The sequence below is a fragment of the Capsicum annuum genome, chromosome 6, assembly GCF_002878395.1.
Source record: "Capsicum annuum cultivar UCD-10X-F1 chromosome 6, UCD10Xv1.1, whole genome shotgun sequence".
NCBI classification, from domain to species: Eukaryota; Viridiplantae; Streptophyta; class Magnoliopsida; order Solanales; family Solanaceae; genus Capsicum; species Capsicum annuum.
In genome coordinates this window covers 33,039,446-33,057,356 of record NC_061116.1, presented here as the reverse complement: position 1 = coordinate 33,057,356, position 17,911 = coordinate 33,039,446, and the positions used below count along the sequence as shown (strand labels likewise).

The window sequence follows — 17,911 nt, the reverse complement described above, 5'->3', positions numbered from 1 at the left end:
AAATTGTACTCACTTAGAAAGTCATTCCTTAACCTTTTAGAGATGGAATTAGGCTTAAGAAAAAGTTCAGGGTATTACAAGTTCATTGTAGATTGTTACAATAGGGTGCATAAAATAGGTACTGTTGAGCAACACAGAGTGAAGTTTGTTACATTCCAGTTACAAGGTGATGCCAAAAAGTGGTAGAGGGAGTAACTGGAGTGTTGATCAAAGTTTTTCCTCCATTGACATGGGCTCAATTTCATACTCTATTTTTAGAGAAGTATGTAACCCGTACTCTTTATGACCACTAAAAGGATGATTTTATAGCCCTTAAGTCGGGTAATATGTCTATTGCAGCTTATGAGGCTTTTTTCGTGCTTTGTATTATTATGCAACTCCCTACTTAGTACAGAGAAGAAGAGGATTTGGTTATTTTTGAAGGTCCTGAACACTAACTAACATATTTTTTTTCGTATAACTTTTCCCTAGGGCGTTGATTTTGTGAAGAAGGTGGAAGGGGTAAAGCAAGTTGTTTAAGCTATGTTTATTGCAAAGAAGTTTTGAAATATGGGTAACTTTGACGGTTCTTACTCTAGGGGTCCTATCTAACAGACTTATATAGCTCACTCCATTTAGTCAGCTCTGCCAGCTTCTATAGCTGGTTAGTTAGGGACTATTCAACAGACATCAGTTGTTAAATGCAAAGGGATTTCTTATTTATAGGACAACATGCCTTCTCTTAAGAAAGTTTGTTACACTTATGGTGCTATGGGGTACTTCAAGAGAGAGTGTCCTGAAAGATAGGTTGGGTTACAAGGCTAAAAGTACTCTAAGGTTGTGGTCCCTAATGGTAGAGGTGGTGGAGGTAATGGTAATGGAAAGGGTAGTCCACAGGTTTGGTGGAGTAATAATAAGATAGTTTGTTGAGGAAATTGAGGTAATAGTAATGAAAGGTAAGGATGGAGTGCAACTGAACTTAGGCGTATTTGTACACCTAAATGTCATTATCAACCCACGTTTAGCTTAGTTTTAAGGATAATATGGTGTTATTAATGAAGTACACAGTGTTCTTTCCATATTTTTGCACTAATTTACATGTTTTAGAGTGTTTATGATACATTTGAAACAATTAAAGAGTTTAAATGATCAAATAGAATTTAGATGAGAAAACTAGTTCGGCTAGCCAACGTTATGCTTATTCTACTGTACTTTAATGAGTTTTATTTTATTGTACGGCATAATTTCTATTATAAATTATTTTTGGATACTATTTTAGGAGTATGGAAGCTAAATAAAGCAGCCATAAGGACTGGGAACAAGGAACAAGGAAATAAGAAGCATAAAATAAGGATTTGATGAAAATCTCACATTATGGAGCATCCATGCTTCACACCCGCTAGGCTGTGCTATAGTCCATGACTCGCACCCTCTAGGAAAATCTATATACCATTCCTAACACCCCTTAGGGTTTGGTTCTACTTCTTTGGCCCTGCGACAGACATGTGTTGCACATCGTTGGCCATGCTAGAGGATATACGACACAACCCCCCCTTGAAAATGACTAAAACTTGGTGTTTTAATTTGTTTAACTTGAGGTCAAAGTGATCAATACTTATATTTCATATGGAGAATTTTATGGATGACCTAACAGGCTATATAAGGAGTACTTAACCACAATTACAAGACATTTTTGAAACAACATAGGTTTGTGAGTGGAGAAGGCAATAATACATTAGGGTTTTTTCTTACTTTAACTTTTAGTTTGCTTGTACTTTTACTTATGAATTCATTAATGGTTATTCATTGTATGACTATAAGTGGACAAATAACCTCTTTTTATAGTTAAGGCTACAAACATGATTTTTTATCATTCATTCAAGTTGGTTAATGTTAACTATCATATTTGGTTGCCCTTGGAGTTATGATCACATGAAGAATGATGTCCCTAATCATATAGTGAATCATACAAGAGATAACATGGGATTATTATACTATGAAGATGTGATGGATAAACCTTTTTGACTAACTATAGTAGGGGAAATTTCACCATCAAAAGTGCTCGGGTATTATTAAGGTTTTGATCTGAGATGAATGAAGATTTAAAGTCAACCTAGATGAAAGGATTTCCTTCAAATTTTCTTGTTTGACTTGGAGAATATGGCATTATGTTACTGCAGTTTCTACAATTTTTCATAACTTGAATTCAGATAATGATGAATGATATGGATACTATAGAAATCCAGTAAGAGAAACCATCCAACATCTATTTCTTAAAGGGGAATAGATAAAAAAGTGTGGAATCACTGCTATAGCAAACTAAAATTATAGAGAAAAGGATCAATCTAAGCAGAGTTTGAGGTTGTGGAGAGATTAGGAAGGAAATTGCAAAATAAATACTGTGTTCAAGGTGGTTCCAATGGTTATGTTTTGTTTTTTTATGGAAAATAAGCAATACCTTGCAACATGGTGGTTCTTATCATAAAAAGAAAATAATATGGGAGATTAATGATACTATTATCAAGTTCATCATGACCAGGTTACACATAGACATATCAGAAAAAGAGTGGACTAATATTGTTCTACAGAATTACAAATTCTCTTATTCTTTTAAAATGGTTAGATGGACACCACCTAAAACTATTTGGGAAAAAGTAGATATAGATGATGCTTCAAAAGGAAATCCTGTTTCTAGATCTAGTGGCTTCTGCATTAGAAATCATGTTGGTTATCTGGTGGTGGCAAAAGGATACAAAATCGAAGATACCAATAGCTTAGTGTCTGAAGTTGTGGAAATAAGAGACTACTTACAATATTATAAAGATAATCATATAGGTCAAAATATTTCAGAGACAGATTCTTGGACCATGGTCTAAATTCTAAAGAATGAATGGGAAGTCCCATGGAGTGTATAATGATGGTTAAATCCATTCGAATTCTAATGGATACATCAAATGAAAGTGTGGAACACTGTAAGACCCTAGCAAATATCCTAAGCTTAAATCAGTCTCTTAAAGCTTGTTAAGGGGCCCCAGACTTAGAAACATTCTAGCTAAGTATTCAGACTTAGTATTATTTTGGCCTTCATAAGTTGGCAACTCTATTTCACGACTCTTATGAACTTAAAGTGTCGATCTTTAGATTGATTCATCATCAGGAATGTCAGTAGGTATTTCTGAACAAGTTTTAGATTTTTCAGACCTTGTTTAGACCATGTTCAAGTGACCAAAAAGTGAGTCGATGTAATCTCGATGCATCGCGTCATATATCATATCGACAGATAAATTTTCCCTCAACTTAGTAAAAATTCTAGTGAGCCGACAAAGACTCGACACGACGCGTTGGTCATCGCATTAATGCCAATGACGCAGTGCATCAGTCTATGCATCGACAGTTCAATTTTCAGTCATTAAAAAACCACATCCTTAGGGGTATTTGGGTATTTTTCCCACCCCTATTCAGCCCTAAAACACGAGATTCATCCCTCATTAAGCAAAATACACACACTTTCTCTCAAAATGCTTAAGAACAAGAACCCTAGGTGATTTAATTTCAAAGCCAAGGCTCAAGATTTCATTATTGTTCTTCAAGAATTTAGCAATCAAGGTATGTGAAGTGTTCATCCAAGGGTTTCTTCCACCCTGAGAGTCTAAGAAACTCTTTTAAACTTTAAGTAGATTGACTTTACGATTTCAATGATTTGGAAATAAAGTGTATTCATGAGTATTATTTAATTGGGCATTCTATTTCATAATTTATTACAAGATTGATGTATAATTAATTGATATTTGTGATTTATCATGTGAATTCATGTTGAAACTCATGTAATTGTGAATTTGGAATTGAATCATGATGCTTATAGGTCGTTTAGTATTATATGAATATACTATGCCATCCAAGTGTTTGGTGAACTGCTCATGTGAATGTAATAATAAGATTATTTCATCTTAGTATATATACTAGTTCATGCCACTGCAAGTGTTTGATAAAATGCCTCTATAGATGCATTATGAACAAGTGTGCATTTGTATGCAATACAAGGTCATGTGATGCTTTACTTTTAATGCTATTGAATCCTGGAGATATTTAATACCCGATAATTTAGCTATTTACCTAGAACCAATATCAGTTACAGAATAATCTCAGTCATGTCATGATCATTAGTACTCTTAGTCAGTTGCAGGACTCATGAAAAACTAGTATACTCAATATTAGTCCCGTCTAGTTCAGTATTCAGTTCTAACCTTGGTAAAATCAATCAGCTAACAGAATTCAGTGGTATCTCATTAGTCAACGGAACTCAGTAAACTTAGTAAGAGTTCAGTCAAGCCTAATATAAACTAGGAAATCAATTCAGTGTCTATACAGTTAGGAGTAGGACTCAACCCCAAGTTAACCCAAGGATGGGGGCATTCCTACCAACAGAGGGTTTGATCCTTAGTAACAATTCCTGCGTTACAGAAAATACGTAGATATTATAGGTTGAGATATCTTCCTACTAGGTTAGGGTTGATACACTCACTTGAGTTTTTACTAGCGAGGTTTGATGAAAGAGCTTCCTGTCAGGCAGGATCAACTCATAGCTTGTCTCTACCCGTGGCATGGTATTGACACTCCTCCAACTGGGGTTATAGGTTGGACCCCAATCTATTTAGACAAAGGCATGTCGGTTAGATGATTACCTCCCATAGTCTCAGTTTCAGATTTAGTCTCAATATAGAACACAGTTCAGTTTTACAAATTTGGGACTGTCAGACACAGTCACTCAACTTAGTATGGAACTCAGCATAGCTCCACAGAATCAAGACTGTCAGATACAGTCGCCTATCTATCAGTAATACAATATCAGTTAATTAGTATTCAGACTAAGTATTCAATGTTATCATGATCTCAATTACAATATACATATTCATGCATGTACTCTCATTCAGTTATATTCATTTCATTCAGTCACTATTGTTCATGCATATAAACCTATGCATTTTAGTCTACCTAACTTAGCATACCAGTACATTCAAAGTACTGATGCATAATTTTCTCTTGTGCTATGATGTCTTATATCACAAGTTCAGACGTATGGGCTCCCGAGCACCCTTAGAAGTTCAAATCCTAAGTAGTCAAAGTTAGTGGTGAGTCCTCATAGTTTGAGGACATGATTATTTTTATCAGTATTTTGGTTTATCAGTACAGTTTTCAATAGTTGGAGTTAGTTGAGGGATTGTCCCATCAACTCTATGATTTAGATAGTATAGGCTTTTCAAACTAGAGTATTTTCAGGAAGATGTTTTAGTTTTGGTATTGTTATACCATATTTAGTTTTATTTTAGTATTGAATCTTATGGAAAGTTTTTGCTTAATTTGCATATAATTATGGTATTACAATTCAATTATTACAGCAGGTACCAGTCATGGGTTAGCTTATGGTCCTTTAAGATTATGAGCATCGTGTAGCATCCTAGGTACAAACTCGAGGTGTTATATACTTGGTATTAGAGCCTAAGGTTCAACAGAGTCCCAGGAAGTTTGAAATCCACATCTAGTAGAGTCTTGTGCATGGGTGTGTAGTGCGTTACACTTATGGACAGGAGACTATTAGGTGTTTTAAAAAAAATTTCCATTCTTTCAGTACTCATATCGTGTGAGTGAGCATGAGCTCCAGTTAAACTCTCTTTCTAATCCAAGTTTCTCTTTTATTTACAGAACATGCCTCCAGAAAGGTCTAAAGGAAGAGGAATGAGAGACCAGCCAGAACCCAGCCTATCCAGCCAGATCCTCTGGATAAATATGTCTCCCATGCTGAGTTCAGAGCAGCTTTCACCACCCTACCTTATTCTGTGGCAGCCTAGAATAAATGTCTAACTACTGTTCGGCCAACTCAGTGGCCAATACTGCTACCTCCAAGATTTGGGATTTCACCAGAATGAATTTGCCATCTTTTTTTGCGTCTGAGTCAGATGAGAAACCTCAGGAATTTCTTGATCAGGTGCAGAAAGTTATAGATATTATGGGGGTGACTGCTATTGAGAAAGCTGAGTTGGCCGCATATCAGCTACAGGATGTGGCACACTCATGGTTTTAATAGTGGAAAGCAAAAAAGGGCGCAGTTGCAGGCCCATAGAATAAGAAGAGTTTGCTGTTGCTTTTCTGGGTAGGTTCTTCCCACTTGAGTTGAGGGAAGCGAAGGTTTTGGAGTTTATAAATTTAAAGTAGGGCAATATGACAGTACACGAGTATTCTCTCAAGTTTACTCTGTTAGCCAGATATGCCCCCCATATAGTAGCAGATAACAACTCTAAGATAAGTAAGTTTATGTCTGGGATGTCTAGCAGTGTGGTCAAAGAGTGTAGGGCCACAATGTTGATTAACAAGATGGACATACCTAGGATCAAGAATAAAGAGAAGGAGATAGAGAACAAGAGAGAGAGAAGAGATAGTTTCAACTTTGCTCAACCTAAGTCAGAGGGTGGGAATCATTTTCAATTTCGCTCAAAATCCTTAGTTCTAGCTCTGTCCTCATCTAGTGCTTCTTTTCCAAAATTAAGATATGGCAACAAAGATAGGGTGTCAGGCCCTAAACCATAGGGTAGTGTTAGTAGTGCCCGAACCAATCCCCTTTGTTGGAAGTGTACCAGAAACCACCAGGGTATCTACAGAGCTGGCAATGATATGTATTTTGGATATGGCAGGCCAGGCGATAGGGTCATACAGTGTCGTCAGGTGGGTTCGTAGAGTTAGCATAATCGTCCCCCAGCGCAGTCCGATGTCCAAATCAGTAAGGTGTCTTCCAGTGCCACTAGTGGGCAATACCTAATTAGACTCTATGCACTTTAGTCCTGAAAGGACCAAGATAATTCTCCTGATATGGTCACTGGTACGTTACATATTTATCATTTGTATATTTATGGTTTGCTAGATCCGAGAGCTTTTTTATCCTTTGTTACTCTTTATATAGATGTTAACTTCAGAGTCAATCCTGAAATCCTATCAGAGCCTTTCTCAATCTCTACCCTAGTGGGTAAATCTATCACAACCTAACGAGTATACGAGAACTTTCTGTTTATGGTATCGCAGAAAGTCACTTCAGTAGACCTAGTCGAATTAGAGATGATCGATTTTGATGTTATTCTCGCATGGATTGGCTTCATTCCTGCTATGCCTTAGTCGACTGCACAAATAAAATTGTCCAATTTTAGTTTTCAAATAATCTCATCCTAGAGTGGAGGGGTAGTACTTCAGACCTTAGGGGTCAGCTTGTTTCTTACCTTCGGGCAAGAAAAATGATATCTAAGGGATGTGTCTACCGTCTTGTTCGAGTCCAAGACTCTAGTTCAGATACCCCTACTCTTGAATTAGTGCCAGTAGCATGTGAATTCCCTAAGGTGTTTCTCGAAGATCTTCCCGAGGTTCCTCCCAAAAGGGAAATTGACTTCGAAATTAACCTTCTTCCAGAGACTCAAACCATATCTATCCCGCCATACAAAATGGCACTTGCAAGACTTAGAGAATTAAAAGAGCAGTTAAAGAATGTCCTTGATAAGGGATTTATTAGACCTAGTATATCCCCATAGGGTGCCCCAGTTCTTTTCATACATAAGAAAGATGATTTTCTTAAAATATGTATAGACTACCGTCAGCTCAATAAAGTCATGATCAAGAACATGTATCCACTTCCCAGAATTGATGACATGTTTGACCAACTTTAGGGTTGCAGTTGCTTCTCCAAGATAGAACTCAGATCAGTCTAACGTTAGCTCAGAGTCAGGGAATGTGACATCTCAAAAACAACCTTTAAAACTCAATATGGTCACTTTAATTTCTTGGTCATGTCATTTGGTCTTACCAATGCCCAGAAGCTTTCATGGACTTGATGAACTATGTGTTCAATTAGTACTCAGACATATTCTTCAGAGTCTTCATAGATGACATTCCTTTCTACTTTCGCAGTAAGCATGATCATGCAGACCATCTCAGAATAGTATTAGAGACTCTCAAAAACCAATAACTGTTTGCCAAATTCAGTAAGCATGAATTTTGGCTAAGGTCAGTTTCTTTCCTTGGCAATATCGTTTCCAGTGATAGCATTAGTGTTGATCCCTAAAGGACCGAAGCAGCGAAAAACCATCCCAGAACCATCTCTCCATCAGATATCAGGAGTTTCTTGGGCTTGGCCGGCTATTACCGATGGTTTGTTGAGGGATATTTATCTATTGCATCCCCTATGTACAGATTAACTCAGATAAAACTCAAATTCCAGTGGTCAAATTCTTGTGAGAAGAGTTTTCAGGAGTTGAAGACTCGACTCACTACAACTCCAGTCTTGACTTTACTAGATGGTTCAGATGGGTTTATGATATATTGTGATGCCTACAGAGTTGGTTTGGGGTGTGTTTTAATGTAGAGAGGTAAGGTCATAGCCTACTCCTCTAGACAGCTTAAGCCCTATGAAAAGAACTATCCTACTCATGATCTTAAGTTAGCAGCAGTAGTGTTTGCCTTAAAGATTTGGAGGTTCTATTTGTATGGGGTGCACGTTGATATGTCGACTGACCATAAGAGCCTTCAGTATATGTTTTCTCAGAAAGACCTAAATCTCCATCAGAGAAGGTGGTCGGAGTTATTAAAAGATTGCGACATGAGTGTGTTGTACCATACGGATAAGACCAACGTAATGGCTAATGCTCTTTGTAGGATTTCTATGGGTAGTGTTTCTCATGTGGAGGTTGGTAAAAAGAAGTTAGCTCAGGAAGTTCATCAGCTTGCCCGACTAGGTATTCGCTTAGTTGATTCGTTAGAAGGTAGTGTATGGGTGCAGAGTAGTTCAAAATCATCCCTGGTTTTTGAGGTGAAGAAAAAGTAGGATAGCGATCACAGTCTAGCTAAGTTTAAGGAATCAACAAGAGATAAGAAAGTAGAGGTTTTCTCCCAAGGGGGATATGGTATGTTGTACTTCCAGGGTCGTCTATGTGTGCCAGGTGTAGATGATTTTAGGCAGCAAATTCTTGTAGAAGTGAATGGTGTGAACTACTCTATTTATCCAAGGGACACTAAGATGTACCATGATTTGTGGGAGATCTATTGGTGGAGTGGGATAAAGAGAGATATTACAAAGTTTGTGGCTAAGTACTCAGCATGTTAGCAGGTTAAGATTGAGCATTAGAAGCTTAGTGGGTCTATGCAAGAGTTCAGTATTTCCTCTTAGAAATGGGAAGAGGTGAATATGGATTTTTTGACGGGTTTGCCTCATACTCATCGCTAGCATAATTAAGTTTGGGTCATTGTAGACAGGATGACGAAATCAGCTTATTTACTACCACTCCATACCTCTTATTCAGCTGAGGATTACACCAAACTCTATATAAGGGAGTTGGTCAGATTGCATGGTGTTTCATTATCCATTATCTTAGATAGAGGTACGCAGTTCACCTCTTATTTTTGGAAAGCATTCCAAAAGGGTCTTGGTACCCGAGTTTACCTCAGTACAACCTTTCATACTCAGACAGATGGTCAAGCAGAAAGGATCATTCAGACTTTAGAAGATATACTGCAAGTGTGTACGATAGACTTTAAAGGTAGTTAGAATGACCACTTTTCTTTGATTGAATTTCCATATAACAACAGCTGTTATTCCAACATTCAGATGGCTCCATTTGAGGTACTTTATGGGAGGAGGTGTAGATCTACCATTGTTTGGTTTGAAGTGGGTGAGGCCACAGTGGTAGGGCTTGACTTGGTATTTGATAAGTTAGAGAAAGTCCAGATGATCAGGGAAAGTCTTAAGGCAGCTAAGAACTGACAAAAATCGTATGCAGATATGCATAGAAAGGATCTCGAGTTCGAGATTGGTGATTATGTGTATTTGAAATTCTATTCTTTGAAAGGATTAAAGAGGTTTGGCAAGAAGGGGAAGCTAATTCCCCGATATATTGGTCCTTACAAATCCTCAGTCGTTTCGGAAAGGTATTTTACGAGCTTAAGTTGCCTTCAGACTTAGCTTCAGTGTATCTAGTTTTCTACGTCTTATTGCTAAGGAAATGCATAGGTGACCCAACAGTTGTTGTCCATGTAGGGAGTATAGACATTCAGAACAGCCTCTCTTATGAGGAGATTCAAGTCGAAATCCTTGATTATCAGATTCGCAGACTGAGGAACAAAAAATTCCTTTTAGTCAAAGTACTTTGGCAGAATCATTCCGTTGAGGGAGCTACTTGGGAAGCAGAAACAGACATGTGGACCAAGTATCCTCACCCTTTCTCCACAAATTAAGACTCAGCTCAAGGTAACAGTTCCCCTAACTCAATTTAGTTTCATGTTTAGATGTAGCTACCAACTTGTTATCAGTTAATGTTGCATCCTCACTCATGCATTCATGAATCGGCTGAGTCATGTACACATGCATCAGACATGCATGTTCAGTATATAAACTCAGCTTATCAGTAATTTCAGTCATGAAATCATGTTTCAGTAGTGTATATCTAGTGTCAAAATCCAGTCTATCAGTATTCTTAGTTTAATCAGTCTTATTCGAGAATGAATGTGCCCAAGGGGTAGATATTGTAAGACCCCAACAAAAATACTAAGTTTAACTCAGTCCCTTAAAGCTTATTAAGGGGTCCCAGACTTAGAAAATCTAGATAAGTATTCAGACTTAGTATTATTTTGGCCTTCATAAGTTGGCAACTCTATTTCATAAATTTTATGACCTTAAAGTATCGATCTTTAGATTAATTCATGATCAGGAATGATAGTAGGTGTTTCCAGATAAGTTTTGGATTTTTTAAACCTCGTTTAGACCATGTTCAAGTGACCAAAATAGTGAGTCAAAGAAATCTCTATGTGTTGCGTCGTCCATCACTTCAATAGATAATTTTTCCCTCAGCTCAGTGCAAATTTCAGTGAACCGACACAGACTCGATGCGGTGCATTGGTCATCACATTTATGCCAATGATGTGGGGAATCGGTATACGCATCGATAGTCCAATTTTTATTCATTAAAAATCCGCATCCTTATGGTATTTGGGTCTTTTTCCCACCCCTATTCATCCCTAAAAGACTAGATTCAACCCTCATTAAGAAAAATACACTCACTTTCTCTCAAATTGCTCAAGAAAAAGAACCCTAGGTGATTTAATATGAAATCCAAGGCTCAATATTTCACCACTATTCTTCAAGAATTTAGTAATCAAGGTATGTGAAGTGTTCATTCAAGGGTTCCTTCCACTCTTGGATTCCAAAAACTCTTTTAAACTTCAAGTATATTGATTTCATGATTTCTATGATTTTAATTAAAGTGTATTCATGAGTATTATTTAATTGGGTTTTCAATTTCATTATTTATTACAAGATTGATGTTGAACTACTTGATATGTGTGATTTATCATGTAAATTCATGTTGAAACCCATAGAATTGTGAATGTGAAATTGAATCATGATGCTCACATATTGTTTAGTATTATGTGTATATACTATGCCATCCAAGTGTTTGGTGAACTGCTAATGTGAATGTAATAATAAGATTATATCATCTTAGTATATATACTAGTTCATGCCATGCAAGTGTTTGATAAAATGCCCCTATAGATGCATTATGAACAAATGTGTATTTGTATGCTATGCAAGCTCATGTGATGCTTTACTTTTCTTGCTATAGAGTTCTGGGGGCATTTAATACCTGACAATTTAGCTATTTACCTAGATCCAGTGTCAGTTATAGAATAGTCTCAGTCATGTCATGATCAGTAGTACTCTCAGTTAGTTACAGGACACAGGAAAAGCTCAGTAGACTCAGTATTAGTCCCTTCTAGTTCAGTATTCAATTCAGACCTCAGTAAACTCAGTCAGCTAATAAAATTCAGTAGTATTTCGTCAGTCAACGAAACTCAGTAAACTCACTAACAGTTCAGTCAAGCCTAATATGAACTAGGAAATAAGTATAGTGTCTATTTAGTTGGGAGTAGGACTCAGCACTGAGTTAACGCAGGGATGGGGGCATTCCTGCCAGCAGAGGGTTTGATCCTTAGTAGCAATCCCTGCATTATAGAACTACATAGCCAACGTAGGTTGAGATTTTTACTTTCCAAGTTAGGGTTGATACATCTCACTTGAGTTTTCCTGCCAGCGAGGGTTGACGAAAGAGGTTCCTGTTAGAGAGGGTTAACTCACAGCTTGTGTCTACCTGTGGCACGATATTGACACCCTTCCAACTAGGGTTACAGGGTGGACTCCAATCTATTTAGAAAGGGGAATGTTGGTTAGATGATTACGTCCCATAGTCTAAGTTTTAGATTCAGTCTCAGTATAAAACTCAATTCAGTTCTACATATTCAGGACTGTCCGACACAGTCCCTCAACTCAGTATGGAACTCAGCATAGTTACATAGAATCAAGACTGTTAGATACAGTCACCTATTTATCAGTAATACAATATTAGTTAATCCGTATTCAAACTCAGTATTCAGTGTTATCATGATCTCAACTACAGTATATGTATTCATGCATATACTCTCATTCAGTTTTATTCATGTCATTCAGTCAGTATTGTTCATGCATATGAACCCAGGCATTTCATCCTATCCCACTTAGCATACTAGTACATTCAAAGTACTGATGCATACTTTCCTCTTGCACTATGATGTCTTATATCATAAGTTCAGACGTACGAGATCTCGAGGACCCTTAGCAGTTCAGATCTTCAGAAGTCAAAGTTAGTGGTGAGTCTTCATAGTTCGAGGACATGATTATTTTCTTCAGTATTTCAGTTTATTAGAACAATTTTCAGTAGTTGGAATTAGTTGGGGGCTTGTCCCATCAACTCCGTAGAGGCTTTTCAGACTAGAGTATTTTCAGGCAAATGTTTCAGTTTTGATATTGTTATACCGTATTTAGTTTTATTTTAGTATTGAACCTTATGGTAGGTTTCTGCCTAATTTCTGCATAATTATAGTATTACTATTTAGTTATTACAGCAAGTACTAGTCATGGGTTAGCTTATGGTCCTTTGGGATTATGGGCATGGTGTAGCATACGGGGTACAGACTTGGGGCTTTACATTCACACTCTTAGGGAAGGTAGCACTCTAGCTTATTATTTTACTAACATAGTATTTGTTTTTGCAGGTGATTTTGAATTCAATGACTTTGAACAAGTTCCAATATAAGGAAATAATATTATCAGATTCCACAAGATAGGTACGCCTAATATTAGAAGAATTACTCAGAAACCAGAATAACAATATCAAACACAAAGTACAAAAAAAGATTGGGCATGGAACAAATAGATAAGAAACATCAAAATATAAGATCTATAGTAGAACAAAATTACAATCAAGGCATTAGTTCTTAGAATGAGATGAATGGCACAAATCCGAACCATGGTGATTAGCTTTCGACAGTCTTTGATTAGCCCTTAAAAAGAAATAAAGTAATGAAAGTAGAGTTACATAATTTTTAGATAGGAATGAATTAGAAAAATATGTACCTATTTTTGGGAGTAACTTCCATTGAATATAAAACCTACCTCTAATGAGATCTTGGGATGTTATTGGGATGCTTATTCGAATAACAAGAACATCAGATCGAACTTGGGTATTCCAATTTGAAGATGAACTTATCCTATTACACAAAACATGAGTATTAGGGACTTATTAACTTACTGATTCACTCTGATTAGCTCAGGTGGTGGTATTAGCTATAATGGAAGCTCAACCCACCGAGCCAAATGAATGAAGTAAAGAAAGGATCGATTACTTATCTGATTTGAGATGGACATGGGTATTTATTTTTGATGAACAAAAGATTTACGATTAGGATAGGAACATACTTAATATGCCCTATTTAACTCAAATACTATATGAATTATAAATGTGCATTGAATTTGTTTCCACATACCTGCTCAATGATGTAGTTGTGAGTCTATTTTAAATAGATGGTTAGAGACTCGAAAGACCATAATCATCTTATAAACCTTGTGAATCAACAACTAAGATAGATAACTTAAGAAATACAATTGTATAGTTATTGCAATATTGTTCCGGATGCCTTAACCTTGGAACTCTCTATATTATTATTTGCAACACTTCTAATTTCTTTTATTGTTCATTGTTACTTTTAGCATAATGAAACTCAAATTCATACTGGTTACAAATCACACTGATTTAACTTTATTAGTAATACTTGAATTGGATTATTTCTAAATGCCAAGTCTATGTGGGATCAATATTTGGCTCACAAGAGCCATATTGTTACTTACACGACCGCGTACACTTATGTGTTCACTTGGACACAACATATTCTTGAAGCCATTTGTTAGGACTTTATGAATTAGCATTATTCTAATTTTAGTCTTATTATTTTATTTGATTAGTTCTCACAACTTGGTTCTAGCTACTGAATTAAAAGGTAAAGGTTTGAATCTTAAGCAAGCTAGCAAGGAAGAGGGAATTGGTTGAACCACATCCCGAACATGAGCGGTGATTGCACCGATTGAGGAGAGAAGCAAAACTTCTAAATCTAATCCTTCAAGTCTGATGCTTCAAATGGCTTACATTCTTAGGACGCTACTGAAAACCTTTTCTTAGGTCCTATAATAAGGAAGTGTAATCCTTGAAAGCCTTTAGTACTTTGGTAGGGTGAGCATCGCTTAAACCTAAAAAAATGGATTCTCTGTCTTTATTCCCCTATTTTAATATATGTATTTCATTCTATATTTGTCCCAATTCAAAAAAATAAGAAAAAATGGTCTAGTTAATAGTATAGCTATTTCTTTCCGCAATCTCCTTTTGAAGGAAAGTCCTTTATATTCCTAATCTTGTAAGGTCGAATAAATTTCTTTGCCTCATCTTGGTGAATTGCACATCTGCCCAATGTCATTTTTTATTTGTGGTAATCATACCGTTCTTACATCTTTCGATGGCTAGAAAAACAATTATAGAATTGAAGCTTGTTGCCATACCAACCATCAAAGAAGATATTAAGCCTCTTTTAAATATTTGGTGGACTGGCCCAACCCGTCCAAGAGCACTTAATCATAGGGGAGATCATGGCTGGAAACGATCCTTAAGGTCAAAGGCAATACCATCCCTACAACAATGTTTGATGAAATACTAGCCACAGGATAGTGCATGAATTGGCAATCCCACTCGTAACAAGTGTAACCTCCAGTATCTAAAAACTAGACCCTAGAGGCAGATTTGATCTTAAATTGAACATGGTACAATTTTTGCACAAAAGTGGGCCGTTCATAGCCTTCCCTATCAGGATCCGCGGGTTCATCTTCAGAATTTCCTAGAGATTAGTGTCATATTCATTTCTGCGGGAGTCTCCATAGATTATGTGTGGCTCACTTTTTTTTCCAATTCTTACTCTTGGGAGATGCAAAGAAATGGTTGAAGGCAGAACCTTCAAATTCTAACAAAACTTGGGACTACTAGGGAAAGAAATTCCTTATTTGATTACTTCTATATGGAAAAACTATAACGCTGAGAAGCGAGATCTTAAGTTTCAAGCAGAAGATAGATAAAAATCTCTATCATGTATGGGAGAGATCTAAGTCTTTTCATAGAGATTGCCTGCATCACCAAAAAAATTGAGCTATTAGCTGACACTTTTATTGAAAGTCTTAACCGTAACACAAATTTTTCCTAGATTTAGCGACAAGTGGTTACACTTTAGAGAGAACCTTTGATGAGTTGTATACTCCTAACTATATCACACAAGGTAATCAAATATGGCAGGGTTATTTCTCCAAAAGTATGGGGAAGAAGCATGTAGGTATGATCAAGGTAGATAGTATCATAATAGTGGCTGCATAGTTGTCCTCATTTGAGAACCAAATAATGACTCAGTCAACAAGTTGAGTGTGAATCAACCTTAGGCCCAGATTAATGAAGTTTAGCAGGAATAAACTTGTTATGAAATTTGGGTTAGTATTGGCCACTCTGCAGACTTATGTGGAGTAAATATGAAGTCAGTGAATTTTCTAGGCAATGCACATAATTGGTGTCACCAGTGTCAATAATTAATAATTTATTTTTAGGCTTACCTTTAATTTGTCCTTTAAATTCAATATTTGATATTGTAACATCCTGTCATAGTTCACTAATCCTAAAGGATCAGTTTTGGGATTATCATCTGGCCTATATTGGTTGATCTTATATTCGTTGCTCTCCAATGCTTAGTCATTACAAATTGGATCGATAGTTTCCCCTTCCTTGACCAATTCATATGTAACACCCCAACTTGGGATAAAGAGTCCCATATTGGCAAAATATAGGAGAGATGCTGGGTATATAAGTAAGCAAGCCATACTCTCTAGTGATACTTTTTAAAACCATGCGGGCCTAGGCACAGAGCAGATAATATCACTAGTGGGTTGGGGAGTTACAGGGGTCTGTCGGGCCTTGATGGATTGGGATGCTCACCACAGACAGAGCCCTGTCTTGGGTCGTGACATCACGTTCTTATCTCTAGTATTGTGATTCATCTACACCACAGAATCCAAATTTTCCATCTGGTGTTGTGATTTATCTCCACCGCAGAATCCTAATTTTTTTTATCATGCTTTGGATTATTTGTCCATTATTCAGAATATCCCATGACTTTTTAGCATATTTTAGAGTCTGTACTGGTTTCTTGCAATGTGTATAAATCACATTATTTTTCCTTTCTTTATCCTTGCTCTCGATAAGAATATTTTCCTTGTACTGTGAAGGCCATGATTTTACTCGGGTCATCATTCCTACACGTGATTTCTTTTGCCAATTTCTTCTACAGTAGTTTTGAATAGACTTTATTCAAGGATGATAATATATCATGCATCAGTAGATTAGACCTCACCACCATGTTTGTAACTTCAGCCAATTCCATTACAAAAAGATGTACCTTTTCCTACTCTCTTGGTCTCCAGTGTTTCTCCGAGATCACAAGTGCATTTTTCACATGCAGATACTGGGATCTGCGCTTAATTAGCCAATTCCTCCCATAACTTTGTTAGTTTATCATAACAATCAAATATTTCCATACCATTTTTCTTACATCCAATCATTTCAACATTCGATTGTTGTAATCATGGACATTCACAATTGCAAAATGATCATGGATACCAATTCATAATTCTTCTTATTCCTAGCTCTCTATATTGTATAGTTAAACGAAGCGTAAGTTTGGTCGTGTTACACATACATAACACCAATAATGAGTTTATTGTCCATCGGTCATGCATATCCGTCGACTCCTCACTTGGATTTTTGGTTGTTCCATTAATAAAGGGAAACTTCTTCCTTTCTCTTAAGGTTGTCCGTATGGATCTAGCTCTTTCCTCATAACTTTCTGTCATTCAATGGGACTCGTGTAATCACAACTCTCATATTGCCATTTTCGGTGGGATCATATGGTGTGATTGTCTTCCATTAATTCTTGTTTTCTTTAGCAATAATCCTGTTTCATTATCTACGATTGTTCAATTACCATCTCCTTACATTGTCTCTTTTAAGGTTTTTCATTTCTCCCATTTCGTGGCTCTAATACCATTTACAATAAAGATGTGACAATAAAGAACAAGAAACAACCTTCTAGGAGAAATTTCCTCTTCCTTTATAGTTATTAATTTTTGTTATATCACATCCTTATATATACTTCATTGCCACGATAGAGCTTCTAATTTTTCTATCCGTATAGAAATATATAATTTTTACCCCTAATTAGTTTACTATTAAATAATTACTATAAATATTGTTTACCATATTAACTTCATTAACCATTATTATTTTTCTGTTTTTTATTTTCTTTATCCCATATTCAAAGTCGCACATAATGACTTAAATGAACAATTATGATATTTTAATTAAATTATATTTTGATTTAATTAACAATCGTGGTCCATAACACTAGTTACTATAAGATTTAGGAATAAATTGAGACACCTTTCTTTAGATTTCAC

The 17,911-nt window shown here is 36.3% G+C and overlaps 1 non-coding gene across 1 annotated transcript; it reads right to left on the bottom strand.

Moving 5' to 3' along the window:
- Window positions 1-15,449: 15,449 nt before the first annotated feature.
- On the bottom strand, window positions 15,450-15,556 carry LOC124899832. The gene has a single exon (XR_007057396.1). It is a non-coding gene; the product is annotated as a small nucleolar RNA R71 (small nucleolar RNA).
- Between the last annotated feature and the right edge of the window lie 2,355 nt (window positions 15,557-17,911).